Genomic DNA, 12112 nt, shown 5'->3' on the forward strand with positions numbered 1-12112 from the left:
TTTTTTTCCTGGTTTCTCTTTTTCATGGTCCAGTTCCCACTTTGTCCAGATTTTTTTCCCCTTAGTTCTGATGTTTATCTTTCAAAAGCTTAGAGATATTGGAAGAGAAAAGAAAAGTTTAGGTTGGTTTTAGGTATTTTGTAATAATGAAGCGTAAATTTCCTTTTGTAATTTTTCTTTTTGGAAAAGCTGTAGACTTTGAAAAGTTCTTTCGAAGAACACTGCTAATTTTGATTGTCACTAGTAAAACAATTTTTCTTTTTCTCTTAAAAATAGCAATTGCCTTGATTAAAAAATAATAAATGAAATAATTTCTCTTTTCTTTATTGGAGAAGGAAACAAACTTTGCTCCCCCTCTCCCCCCCAAAAAAATAAAACCAACTGGGATCGCAAAGTTAAATTCACTATGCGGTCTAGAGTATTTTCTTTATGCTTCAGAATTTGAAAGCTGCACCTTCACTTGCTGCTCACTTTGGGGACCTCTCAGTTCTCATTGGCTGTTGACCTGCAGATCACAATGCAGGCTGAGGCTGTCCTCAGAGCAAGTCCATTGTCACCATTTCAGCTGCACCCCGTGGCACCCCTGATACCTCGTCACGGAGTGACCGCACCTGGATTGTGAATGTTACCCAGTGATGCGCCTCGCTGTCAGCAGCATCTGGTCATTGTACAGATGACCACATCCGACTAGCTGTGCTGCTGGGCAGTGTTGGGTCACCGGTGACTAGGATGGGGAGTGGGTGGGGAAGGGACTCTTTTGTGGGTGCTGCTGAGAGGAGGTACTCCACCCTCCTGAGGAGAAGTGGGACACCTTCAGGATGGAGGGAACCCACATTCTAAAGATGCAGCTGACACTGGAGGATGCAGAGTTTGACTGAATTCCCCTTGGTTTTTGCATGACTACTTAGAAGACAATATACAAAGGTTAGGAACTGAAGAGCATTTGGCAAGAGAGACGTGAAAAATCTGCTTTGGGACATTTAATGGTGACCTTTAGGTAAGAGATATGGGTGAACCCATTCACGGACAGTCCTTCAGGTTGGGGATGGTGACAATGTCTTCATTGACTGAGAAGGTGTGAGCATTCTGAAGAAATGGTGGGGTTTGTTTCATCTTTGGGGGGCATCAGGAACTGGCAGCAGTGATCTGAGGGCGGGACCATAATGATAGAATGGGAGGTATATCTTGGGGGGAAAATGATAAGGCTCTTTTTCATATGTTTCAGCAGGGCAAGGACTGCTCCAGAGTAAAGTGCTTTGGTTTGTCAAAACAAAATCACCTAGAGAAGAATGCAGACAAAGTTTGAAGTCTTTGAACAATCTCGTCTTTATGTAGCTCTGTTGTCCTCAGTAGACCTCTCATTAAGCCTGAGGCCCCAGTTCTCTTTGCCTTCTGTAAGTCAAATTTGCTGTGCAGACACACTGGCGTTGTTTCTGAGGTGCTGTATAAGTATAAGGTTGTCTGCTTTAAAAAAAAATTTTTTTTAATTTATTTATGTATTCTATTATTGGCTGTGCTGGATCTTCCTGGCCTCGGGAGCTCTTTCTCTAGTTGTGGAAAGCAGGGGCTACTCTTTAGCTGTGGTGCACACGCTTCTCATTGTGGAAGAATTGATGCTTTTGAACTGTGGTGTTGGAGAAGACTCTTGAGAGTCCCTTGGACTGCAAGGAGATCCAACCAGTCCATTCTGAAGGACATCAGCCCTGGGATTTCTTTGGAAGGAATGATGCTGAAGCTGAAACTCCAGTACTTTGGCTACCTCATGCGAAGAGTTGACTCATTGGAAAAGACTGATGCTGGGAGGGATTGGGGGCAGGAGGAGAAGGGGACGACAGAGGATGAGCTGGCTGGATGGCATCACTGACTCAATGGACGTGAGTCTGAGTGAACTCGGGAGTTGGTGATGGACAGGGAGGCCTGGCGTGCTGCGATTCATGGGGGCTTGAAGAGTCGGACACGACTGATCTGATCTGATGGGCTCTAGGGCTCGGGAGTTGCAGCTCCTGGGCTCCAGAGCACAGTCTCAGTAGTTGTGGAACATGGGCTTAGTTGTTCCTTGGTGTGTGGGGGTCTTTCCAGATCAGGGATCGAATCTGTATCTCCTGCATTGGCAGGCAGATTCTTTACCACTGAGCCACCAGGGAAGTCCTTGTTGGCTTTTTTCAAGCTTACCTGGGCAGACTTAATACCAGTATTCTAAAATACTAGTATTAAGACCATCTTATTCATGCTTTTTCTGATTTTAGTAACTTTAATCACTTTTACGATTTTACACTTCCAGGCTGAAGAGTTCTCTATTATAAACATTTTCCCTTATGTATCAGACCTTAGGTCTTTTGATATGAGATCTGTGATGCTTTTCCAGTTTCCTTTGTTTTTTCTCTTGGTATGGTCCCAGGGAGTGATGCTGAAAGCTCAGCTTCTCTATACCCCATTGGGGAATTGAATCTCAGAGGTAGAGTTTTGGGTGAAGTAGAAAAGGATAGCTTTATTATTTTGCCAGGCAAAGGCAGATATAGCAGGCCTTGAGAAAATGTGTCCCCACCCAGGAAGATTTTTTTTTTTAAAGCTTATAAACAACGTAAGTTTATTTCTCATAGTTCTGAAGGCTAGAAGTTCAAGATCAGGGTGCCAGCATAGTTGGGTGAGAGCCCTCTTATCCAGGAGGATTTGATAAGGAGTCTTAGAAGAGCCTGGGAGGGTACAGTCAACAGGGCCACAAAGAGTCAGATATGACTGAGCATGCATGCATTTATACAGCAATATTTCCCAAGGGTGGGGGTTGTTGACAAGATTAGGGTGTGTACAGGATCTCATACTGGTGGTGGTTTAGTTGTTAAGTGTGTCCGACTCTTGCAACCCCATGGACTGTAGCCTGCCAGGCTCCTCTGTCCATGGGATTCTCCGGGCAAGAATACTGGAGTGGGTTGCCCTTTCCTTCGCCAGGGGATCTTCCTGACGCAGGAATCGAACCTGGGTCTCTTGCATTGCAGGCAGATTCTTTGCCGATTGAGCTAGGAGGGAAGCCCTGCAGGGTCTCACGTGGTCTCCTAATCTAGCTAAACTCCTCTGGTCCCTTTAATCTTGCCTCAGGTGGTTTCTTGGCGTCTCCTCCCTTGATTAGCAACAGTTCAAATCTGCCCTTTGGAACTCCGGAAGGACGTGGAGGGTAGAGTCTTGCTTACAAGGAATGGGGGATATAAAAACGAGGCCTCCATGCCTGGGAGCCTCACAAGGTGCCACTCAATTTCAGGATGGACAAGCCTGGGGCATGGGCGTCCTTGAAAGCTTATGGCTTTCCTTTAATTAGTATAACAAGATTTTTGACAGTTAAGGCAATATAACCTCTTCAGAGCACTGAATGTGAAGAAAACATTTTCTACACCGGCCAACTTCTACACTTTGTTTTGTTATAGAATAAGTATGTAGGCAGATTTTGGGTTTAAAGAAGTTAAAGCTCGGTTGAAACAAGTAGAAATTAATCGTTTTGGGCAAATGGACACAGTATTGCTGAATTAGTTTCTGACCTGCTATTACACTGAAACATTTTTAGAATCGCTCTGAATTTTATACTTTTAAGAGGAGCGGGCTCACATTCGTTTTCTGGAAGTCATGAGGCACAAATGGTAGTGTCTCCGTGAGGTAATAAAAAGCAATCGCTGTTGTCGCAAGACGCTTCGCGTTTAGGTCTGAAGCCGCCTCCGACTGTGTCTAGCAATCCCTGGTTTCGGTTCCGACCGCAGCTTGCGGGCCGTATCCATAGAAACCGGGAAGCGTCCTGAGCAGGGCGGCCACGCCTCTTCCGCTGCACACGCTCCCGTTTCCGGTGGGAGGGCAGCTAAGGGACTTCCGTGTCCCCGGGTGCTCGGCGCCTCCCGCTAGATTCCCGACCCACCCAAGCTGCTCCAGGTCCGGGAGCGGCCAGGGGACGCTTCCGGCTTCGACCAGCGCGGCTGCGCACGAGGCGCCTTCTCATTGGCTAGGGCAGCCTCGTGTGATTAGCGTCACGGCGGCGGCAGCTGTAGGAGCCTCCCGGACGCTGGGTCGCGGCGGCGGCGGCGGCGGCGGCAGCGACGGCGACAGCGGGCGCCACCTCCGCTCCTCTGGACTTCCAGCGGCCGCGGTTCCGAGGAGCTCGAGACGTGCGGCGAGGCGGCGGCGAGCTCTGGTGAGGTTCTGGAGTGGGAGCGCGGTACTAGGGAGGGAGGCTGGGCTGGCGGGGGCGAGGGCTGAGGGCAGGTGTCCCGGCAGCGGGGCGAGCGAGAAGCGCGCTAGTCGGTCCCCTTCTCCTACCCCCGGGCCGGCGTCCCTCAGTCCCCGGCCCCCTCCGCCGGGATCCTCTCAGCCCCGGGATCTTCTCAGCCTCCGCTCCCTGCAGTCTGGTTCCCCCAGCCTCGGATCTCCTCAGTCCCGAGTCCCGCCGCCCCGGGTCCCCTTCAGCCACGGCTCCCCCGGCCCAGGGTCCCCGGCTTCCTTCGGTCCCGTTCCCCTCCCAGCCCCGGGTCCGCTCGGCCCCGGATCACCCTTCCGGGTTTCCGCCGGTCGCACTCAGAGGTGGGCTCCGCTCGGGCCCCGATCCGGCTTTTGCGGCGGGAAGACCCCTCACCGGCGTTTGCCCGCGCGCAGGCGGCTTGGCCGGACCGGGTCCTGGGCCCGGTGTGTCGTTGTTGCCCCTCGAGGCGGCTGCTCACCGGTCCGGCGGGTCTGGGCGTCTGTGCCGGAGCTCGTTGCGGGCGCCCCTGGCTCTGGACCTTGTTTTCGTTCGCCGCTGGGGCTTAACAATTTGGCGCGGTCGCGGGTAGAAAGGTGCACGGGTCCCGCCGCGTTCGTACCCGGCACGCGGACTGTGGTGCAGGGTCGGCGTGTTTTTTAAGCAGAGGGGTCTGCTAACGTCTTTATGTTTAGACTCTGGACTCCTCAGCCCTGGGTTGTTCCCATCGCATCTCCTCCCAAAGCAGCCCTTCGTCCATCCTCCAAAGAAACCTTTTAAAACTCCGAGAAATCTGTCATAACATTTCAAATTGCTTCCCAAGTGAAATGTTGAGAATAGTTTCTTCCAATCCAAAGCTTTATTTTTGGGGCGAAGATCAGAAACTTTTTGAAGTTTGAAGTGTCCTCCCAAAGGCCACTTGCGTGTCTCGTCTTGCCACCCTCTGACTGTAATTCTGTTAGACTTTCATAGATGGTTCATTCCTGATTCTTTTCACTCCTCATGTTTATCTCATAGAAATTTCACTTCTAGTGCTGGTAGTTGTCCATAGATGTTTTCATCTCTTCTCATAAATTTTTCCGTGCTGACAGTCCTGATCCAAAACCAAAATCCTTTTCATCAGTTAGTTGGGACTTAAGGCCCTGTGGTGGCAGCCACTGGTGGTGAATTATTATGACATTTGAAGAAATTTCAAATCTATATAAATACGAAAGGTATTTCTTTTTGCCTGTATTTGTAATTGCCTAGCTACTAGCATGTGTACCCATTCAGACTTTAGGCTCCTTAGCAAGCTTTCTCTTACTGGGGCACTAAGGATGAGAAGGAGAATTTCCAGAGCCTAAATAAAAAAGTTGATTTTTTTTGTCCCTACTCTTGTATATATTAATGAATGAACAAGTCCCTTCCCCCCAGTCAACAGTGTCAGTTTAGCAGATGCACTTTCTTTTTGTTTTCCAAAATGAACACAGTTTTGTTTCCCTCTTTATTTCAGGGGTGGGCAAACGTGACAGCTTGTGGGCAATGTCCTACCCGCTGCCTGTTTTTGTAAATTAAATACTCAATGGGACATAGCCATATGCTCTCATTTAGGTCTTGTCTGGTTGCTTTTGTGGTGCGAGTTGAGTGGCCTGTAAACGGTAAACATATTTACTATCTGGCCTTCAAAAGAAAATGTTTGCCAACTCCTTTACTTTATTAAAAACAACACATATTCAATGTAGAAAGTTAAAATGAGTCAGAAAAATGTAAAGGAAAAAGTAAATAGAATCAGCAAAAATCACAACACAAATCAAGGGTTTGTTTTTATGATTATCTTTGTAGAATCTATTGGTGATTATTTCTGTGTAAATGGGCTTATATTGCCAAATATTGGTTTGCAGTCTGTTAAATACTCATTTTTATTTGGCAGTTGAATACATTGTATTTTCTGTATTGAAGATTTCACTAGAAGGGGCTTGATGAACCAAGTTTTCCTTGTTTGTTTTACCAGTCAAGGTTTTTTTTTTTTTTTAATGAGGCATAATAGATGCTTATTGGTGGTAGACACTATTTATTGAACACAATAGATGCTTATTGGTGGTGGACACTATTTATTGAGCACTTATTACGGACCAGATAGTTTTCCAGTCTACATGTTACAGGCAGTGAGTCATTTAATGTCTGCAGCAGCTCAGTACAGGTACACAAACTGTTGTCCCTACTTGCACATGAGGGAACTGGAGGCAATGAGAGATTAGCTGCCTGAGTTGGTCAGATAGTTAATGATGGAGCTGGGGTTTGAGTCCATGCAGTCTGGTTTCCTGGTGGCTCAGTCAAAAAAAAATCTGCCTGCAATACTGGAGACCTGAGTTCGATCCCTGGGCTGGGAATATCCCCTGGAGGAGGGCCTGGCAACCCACTCCAGTAGAATTCCCTGGAAAATCCCCATGGACAGAGGAGCCTGGCAGGCTGCAGTCCATGGGGTCACATAGAATCGGACACGACTGAGCGGCTGAGCACACACAGTCTGGTTTCAGCACCCAGGCCCTCAATAACAGGCCCTCAATAGACAGTTGAGAGATACATAATGTAAAAATTCTTCCTTATGCTCCTTACTCTCTGTAGGAAACCACTGCTAACAAATTTGATATAGAGCTTTCCCTCTCTCTTTGCATATGCAAATGTTTATTTGCAAATCCATCTAACACATGCAGGTTTTACAAAAATTAAGGCTTCGTTAGAGCAGTTTTAGAGTTACAGAAATTGTGTGGCTAGTAGAGAAAGTTCTCATATCACCCACACTCCATTTTCCCTTATTAATAACATCTTTCATTAACATACTCTGTTTGTTACAATTGATAAACCAATGTTGCTTCATTGTTAATTAAAATCTGCATATTAGGATTCAGTTTTGTATTACAGAGTTTTTAAAGTGGGATCAAACCAGTCATTGTTCAGCAAGTGTACTTTTTTTGGGGTGATTTTCAAAAAATAGTGCTTCTGGACTTTTAAATGCAAATGAACAATCTTAATTCACTAATACTCAGATTAATAACACAAGTTTAGCATTTTCCCTGGAATGGAAAATTTGCTTGGAAGTTACTGCTTTTTTCGTTTTTCAGAAGTTTATCCTGTAGCACCAGCTGCTCTTCACTGAAGAAGCAATTACTTTTGGACTGGACATTCTGGCTCCTCCATGAAGCTTGTTCAGTTTCTTGGAGATTTCTAGCTGTTCTTCATCAAAGGAGTGGTGCACACCCCCCATTTACATCAGCTTCCTCTTCACTGAGCCTGGTATTTCCCCACCTATCCAGATGGTTCTCAGCGTTCTGTTCCTCAGCTTTCAGAAGTTCAGTTCCTGGAATGTAATCTTTAGCATCTAAGTCTCCATATTCTTGCACCCTTGATTTTATTGAGGCCTCTGTAGGCTTACCCTGGAGTTCCTTCTGTGATACCTGAGGATTCAGTTTTCAGAAGAACTGAATCAGAGTTCTAGGAGAGGTCAAGAGTGTATTTTATACTGGGCCAAGTCTTCAGGAAGTTTTTCAGTCATTGAGCTGTTGTCTCTCTCAGGGCATTGCTTCCTCCTGTCATGACTTCCCCAGAGTTCTTGTCATGACAGAATGGGTGGCGTGGTCCTGAGCAGCACCTCAGGGGTCTCTGGGACTACCAGGTGCAGAGAAGTCGGTAATGCAAACAGAAGGGTCTTGTTCCTCCTCTTGGTGCTGCTGCAGAAACCTGTGCACAATGGGACAGAAAGAGCTTGTGAATTCTTGCCAGTCTGGAGATGAAGTTCATGAGCAGTATCTTCACTTCAGAAGTTTGCTTATAACTCTTCAGCTGCTTTAGTGGTTTTTCTGCAAATCTTTGGAGCTCCTGAATTGAATGGATCATTGAGAAGTTAACAGTTGTAACTTTTGTCTTGTTTTTGAAGTACTTTGGTAACATTCTTGTCCTGTGTTCGGAGCCTCTCCCCGAGGCATGCAGCATTAGCACTCTAAGTCCTTGCCCTGTTCTTCTTGTTCATCTTGCCCTTGGAGGAATGTCAAGGCAGCTACTCATACTTCGGTGACCTTAGAGAAGCGTACAGTTGTGATAACACTGACTGATGGTCTTGGCATCATTTCACTTATTTCTTCTGTAGTTTAGTCACCACTTCCAGAGATATCTTGGCTGCAGTTGCACTGCTGCCCCTTAACATGTGTGTGTGCAATTCTGCAATACGCATTCACTGTATTCTTGGTTTTTGCACCTTTATTCTCATCAGTCACAAAATGAGTGTACAAAGTCTTAGAAGCTTACATGGCATCATAGAGGTTCAAAAAAGAACTCTGGCAGCCTTGATGGATTGATGAGGTTCTTGGTGAGGTCAGAGCTTTGCAAGGTGTTATTGGGAGGTCTACATTCAGGACAGCGTAGGAGAGAAGGTCTTTTGGTTCTTGAGGAAAGTTGTCTAGATGTTCTGGGTGGCAGTGACCAGTCTGTGCCATAAACATCACCAGCATTGCCAGTTCTTTGCTGGGTTTGTCTGTTAGTCACTCAGTTGTGAGTCATGTCCGACTGTGACCCCATGGACTGTAGCTGACCAGGCTCCTTTGTCCATGGAATTCTCCAGGCAAGAATGCTAGAGTGGGTTGCCATTCCTTTCTCCAGATTTATTTGGTTGCAATTTGAAACTCTCCCATATTGGATGTGCAGTGAATATTCAGCTGTGTAAGCTTCTCAGTGTAGACCAGAGGGTCTACTTTATTAATCCTGTAACTGCCATAGGTTGCTGGGCGGCTTGTGTTTATTTCTGCTTGACAAGTTGACTGTAGACTGACTTTCTTTGAGCGTTTCTCAGAAGACCCACACCACTGATAGTAGCCAGCCCTTCTCAGGCTGGGTCTTGGAGTCCTTCTTCCAGGTGTGACCAGAAGTAGCACTGGGAGCTTGGCTGATGGCGGCATCTTGGTCATAGTATGTTTAAGGGGCTTCCCAGGTGGCTCAGTGGTTAAAAAAAAAAAAATCTGCCTGCTAATGCGGGAGACATGGGTTCAATCCCTGAGTCAGGAAGATCCCCCAGAAGAGGAAATGACAACCCACTCCAATTTTCTTGTCTGGGAAATCCCATGGACAGAGGAGCTTGGGGGGCTGCAGTCCACGGGGTCGCAAGAGTTGGACACGACTTAGCGACTGAACACATGGAGTGTGCTTAAAAACCAAGGTCCATGATGGCTTTCCAGGTCAGTATGTTTGTATTTACTCCATCCTTTAGTTTCCTGGTATTTTATTGAATGTGTGCACCATAATTTAATAGTTTTTCCTATTGCTGGGTGTTTAGATTGTTTAAATAGATTGCCTAGTGTTTAAATTTAATATGTATGCATTGTATGTACAATGTCGCGTGCTGGTGGCCTTTAGGGCAACTTTCTGTAGCTGTCTTCTTTTTTTTCTTCAATATTTATTGATTTGACTCTGCCGTGTCTTAGTTGCAGCATGTGAACCTTAGTTGTAGCATGTGGGATCTAGTTCCCTGACTGGGGATCAAACCCGGGCCCCCTGCACTGGGAGCACGGAGTCTTAGCCACTGGGCCGCTAGGGAAGTCCCTAGGGTGACTTTCTGAGTCTAGTTACTGGGTTGAAGGAAATGCATATTTTTCGTTTTGATGTATATTACTAGACGGCTACCCAGAAAGGTCACAGCAGTGTAAACTCTTGTCAGAACTGTGGCTGAGGTCTAGATTCTTTATACCATTTTGAACTTTTTTTCAATCTTTATCTGATTGGCAGTTGAACATATCTTGCAGTGTAGTCTGTCTCTCTCACTGGGAGATATATTTTGTTTGAAGTTGGTTTAGAGTTACTTTAGGCAAGACCAAGCTTTCTGTAGTAGTTCTATCTAGTATGTTCTCCCTTAGATAGAGCTGCTCACCTGTTTAGATTCCCTGTCTAGCCCTGAAAGGCAGTGTAATTTTGCCAACCCTGCTAAAAGAATCTGGGTGACTGCCCAGTAGACAATATACTTGTTGAGGATAGGTGTATATAACTTCTTCATGTCTGTTGCAGTCCTGGTGGTGAGTAAATGTTATGTTCTTTTTAAAACCTAAATTAGATTGTGTTCTTTTGGGCTACTGTGAAGTTCTTTAAAGTGAAGTGCTTTAAAATAAAGTGAAGTGCTTTAATTTTGTTAAAAAATAACCTTTTCAAAGTCTTTGTGTAATGTAAACTTGAAAAATTACAGCATAAATTGGTCATCTTGGGTATATTATCTATATCATCCTTTATTTCTAAAATGAGGTAAATAAGACTGGTTAATATCCTAGGACCTGTTTGTAAGGAAATCATTAACCAAACCTATTTAGTAAGTACATACACATTCAGTTTTGGAAGTTAAAGGACTGGGTTAATTAGGGGGTTTGTTTCATGTAACCCCTGGTTTGGAGTTTGCCGTGTGGTAGAGGGCATGTGTACCGCATAAATGGTATCTTGGCTTCGGTAGACCTTGTAAGTGTCCAGACAGAAGGGAAAGGCTAGCCGAAGTCGGGAAGCTGCCAGAATATCTTTAGGCATGGGGAAAATACCTGTGCAAAAGGACATTTCAAGTTTTTCAGTTGAACACCACATACACACACACAAAAAATACAGAACTTACTTTATATGTGGCTTCTAAGTTACATATTCTTACTGCACTTATGAGTTTTCTACAATGTCCATGCACAGGAAAACAAAGCATACAAAGCATAACGGTCTTGAAGAGAAAGAAATAATTACCCTATTAAATTTTGACCAACTTCACTTTCTTTAGCATACATTTTGTTGTTAGTATATTACCTAATTATTTTTCATTGGTAGCATGTTGAGTTTAATCCTGTGTGTCCTGAAATTTTAGTTTCATGAATATGTATGCATAATTCTATCCACATACCCATTCCTTTGGTCAGGAAATAAGCAATGATGGTGAAAACTCCATAACCTTGTGGAGCAGAAGGGTTATTTTTATTTTCTTCAAATTTATTTTCATTTTATTTCATTCCAGAATTTCTGTAACTTAAAAGATCTGGAAGTATAATTATACGTATTAGTTCAGTTCAGTCACTCAATTGTGTCCGCCTCTTGGCGACCCCACGAATTGCAGCACTCCAGGCCTCCCTGTCCATCACCAACTCCCGGAGTTCACTCAAACTCATGTCCATCGAGTCGGTGATGCCATCCAGCCATCTCATCCTCTGTCTCCCCTTCTCCTCCTGCCCCCAATCCCTCCCAGCACCAGTCTTTTCCAATGAGTCAACTCTTCGCATGAGGTGGCCAAAGTACTGGAGTTTCAACTTTAGCATCAGTCTTTCCAATGAACACCCAGGACTGATTTCCTTTAGAATGGACTGGTTGGATCTCCTTGCAGTCCAAGGGACTCTCAAGAGTCTTCTCCAACACCACAGTTCAAAAGCATCCATTCTTTGGTGCTCAGCTTTCTTCACAGTCCAACTCTCACATCCATACATGACCACTGGAAAAACCATAGCCTTGACTAGATGGACCTTTGTTGGCAAAGTAATGTCTCTGCTTTTGAATATGCTATCGAGGTTGGTCATAACTTTCCTTCCAAGGAGTAAGCATCTTTTAATTTCATGGCTGCAGTCACCATCTGCAGTGATTTTGGAGCCCCCAGAAATAAAGTCTGACCCTGTTTCCACTGTTTCCCCATCTATTTCCCATGAAGTGATGGGACCAGATGCTATGATCTTAAGTTTTCTGAATGTTGAGCTTTAAGCCAACTTTTTTACTCTCCTCTTTCACTTTCATCAAGAGGCTTTTGAGTTCCTCTTCACTTTCTGCCATAAGGGTGGTGTCATCTGCATGCCTGAGGTTATTGATATTTCTCCCGGCAATCTTGATTCCAGCTTGTGCTTCTTCCAGCCCAGTGTTTCTCATGATGTACTCTGC

The 12112-nt window shown here is 45.2% G+C and overlaps 1 protein-coding gene and 1 pseudogene across 2 annotated transcripts in view; one reads left to right on the forward strand and one right to left on the reverse strand.

The window, feature by feature from the left end:
- The first annotated feature begins 978 nt into the window (after positions 1-978).
- ADIPOR2 (adiponectin receptor 2) overlaps positions 979-12112 on the forward strand; it is a 46621-nt gene continuing 35487 nt past the window's right edge. The window contains exon 1 of one of the 2 annotated variants that reach the window (XM_070790329.1): positions 979-997. The gene's annotated coding sequence lies outside the window, so the exon portion shown is untranslated. Of the gene's footprint in view, positions 998-4005; positions 4169-12112 lie in introns of those variants that run through there. The other variant, XM_019961744.2, reaches the window with a different exon arrangement.
- LOC109558612 (protein SDA1 homolog) lies at positions 7222-9138 on the reverse strand (annotated as a pseudogene).

The sequence above is a fragment of the Bos indicus genome, chromosome 5 (genome assembly GCF_029378745.1).
Source record: "Bos indicus isolate NIAB-ARS_2022 breed Sahiwal x Tharparkar chromosome 5, NIAB-ARS_B.indTharparkar_mat_pri_1.0, whole genome shotgun sequence".
In the NCBI taxonomy this organism is placed as follows: Eukaryota; Metazoa; Chordata; class Mammalia; order Artiodactyla; family Bovidae; genus Bos; species Bos indicus.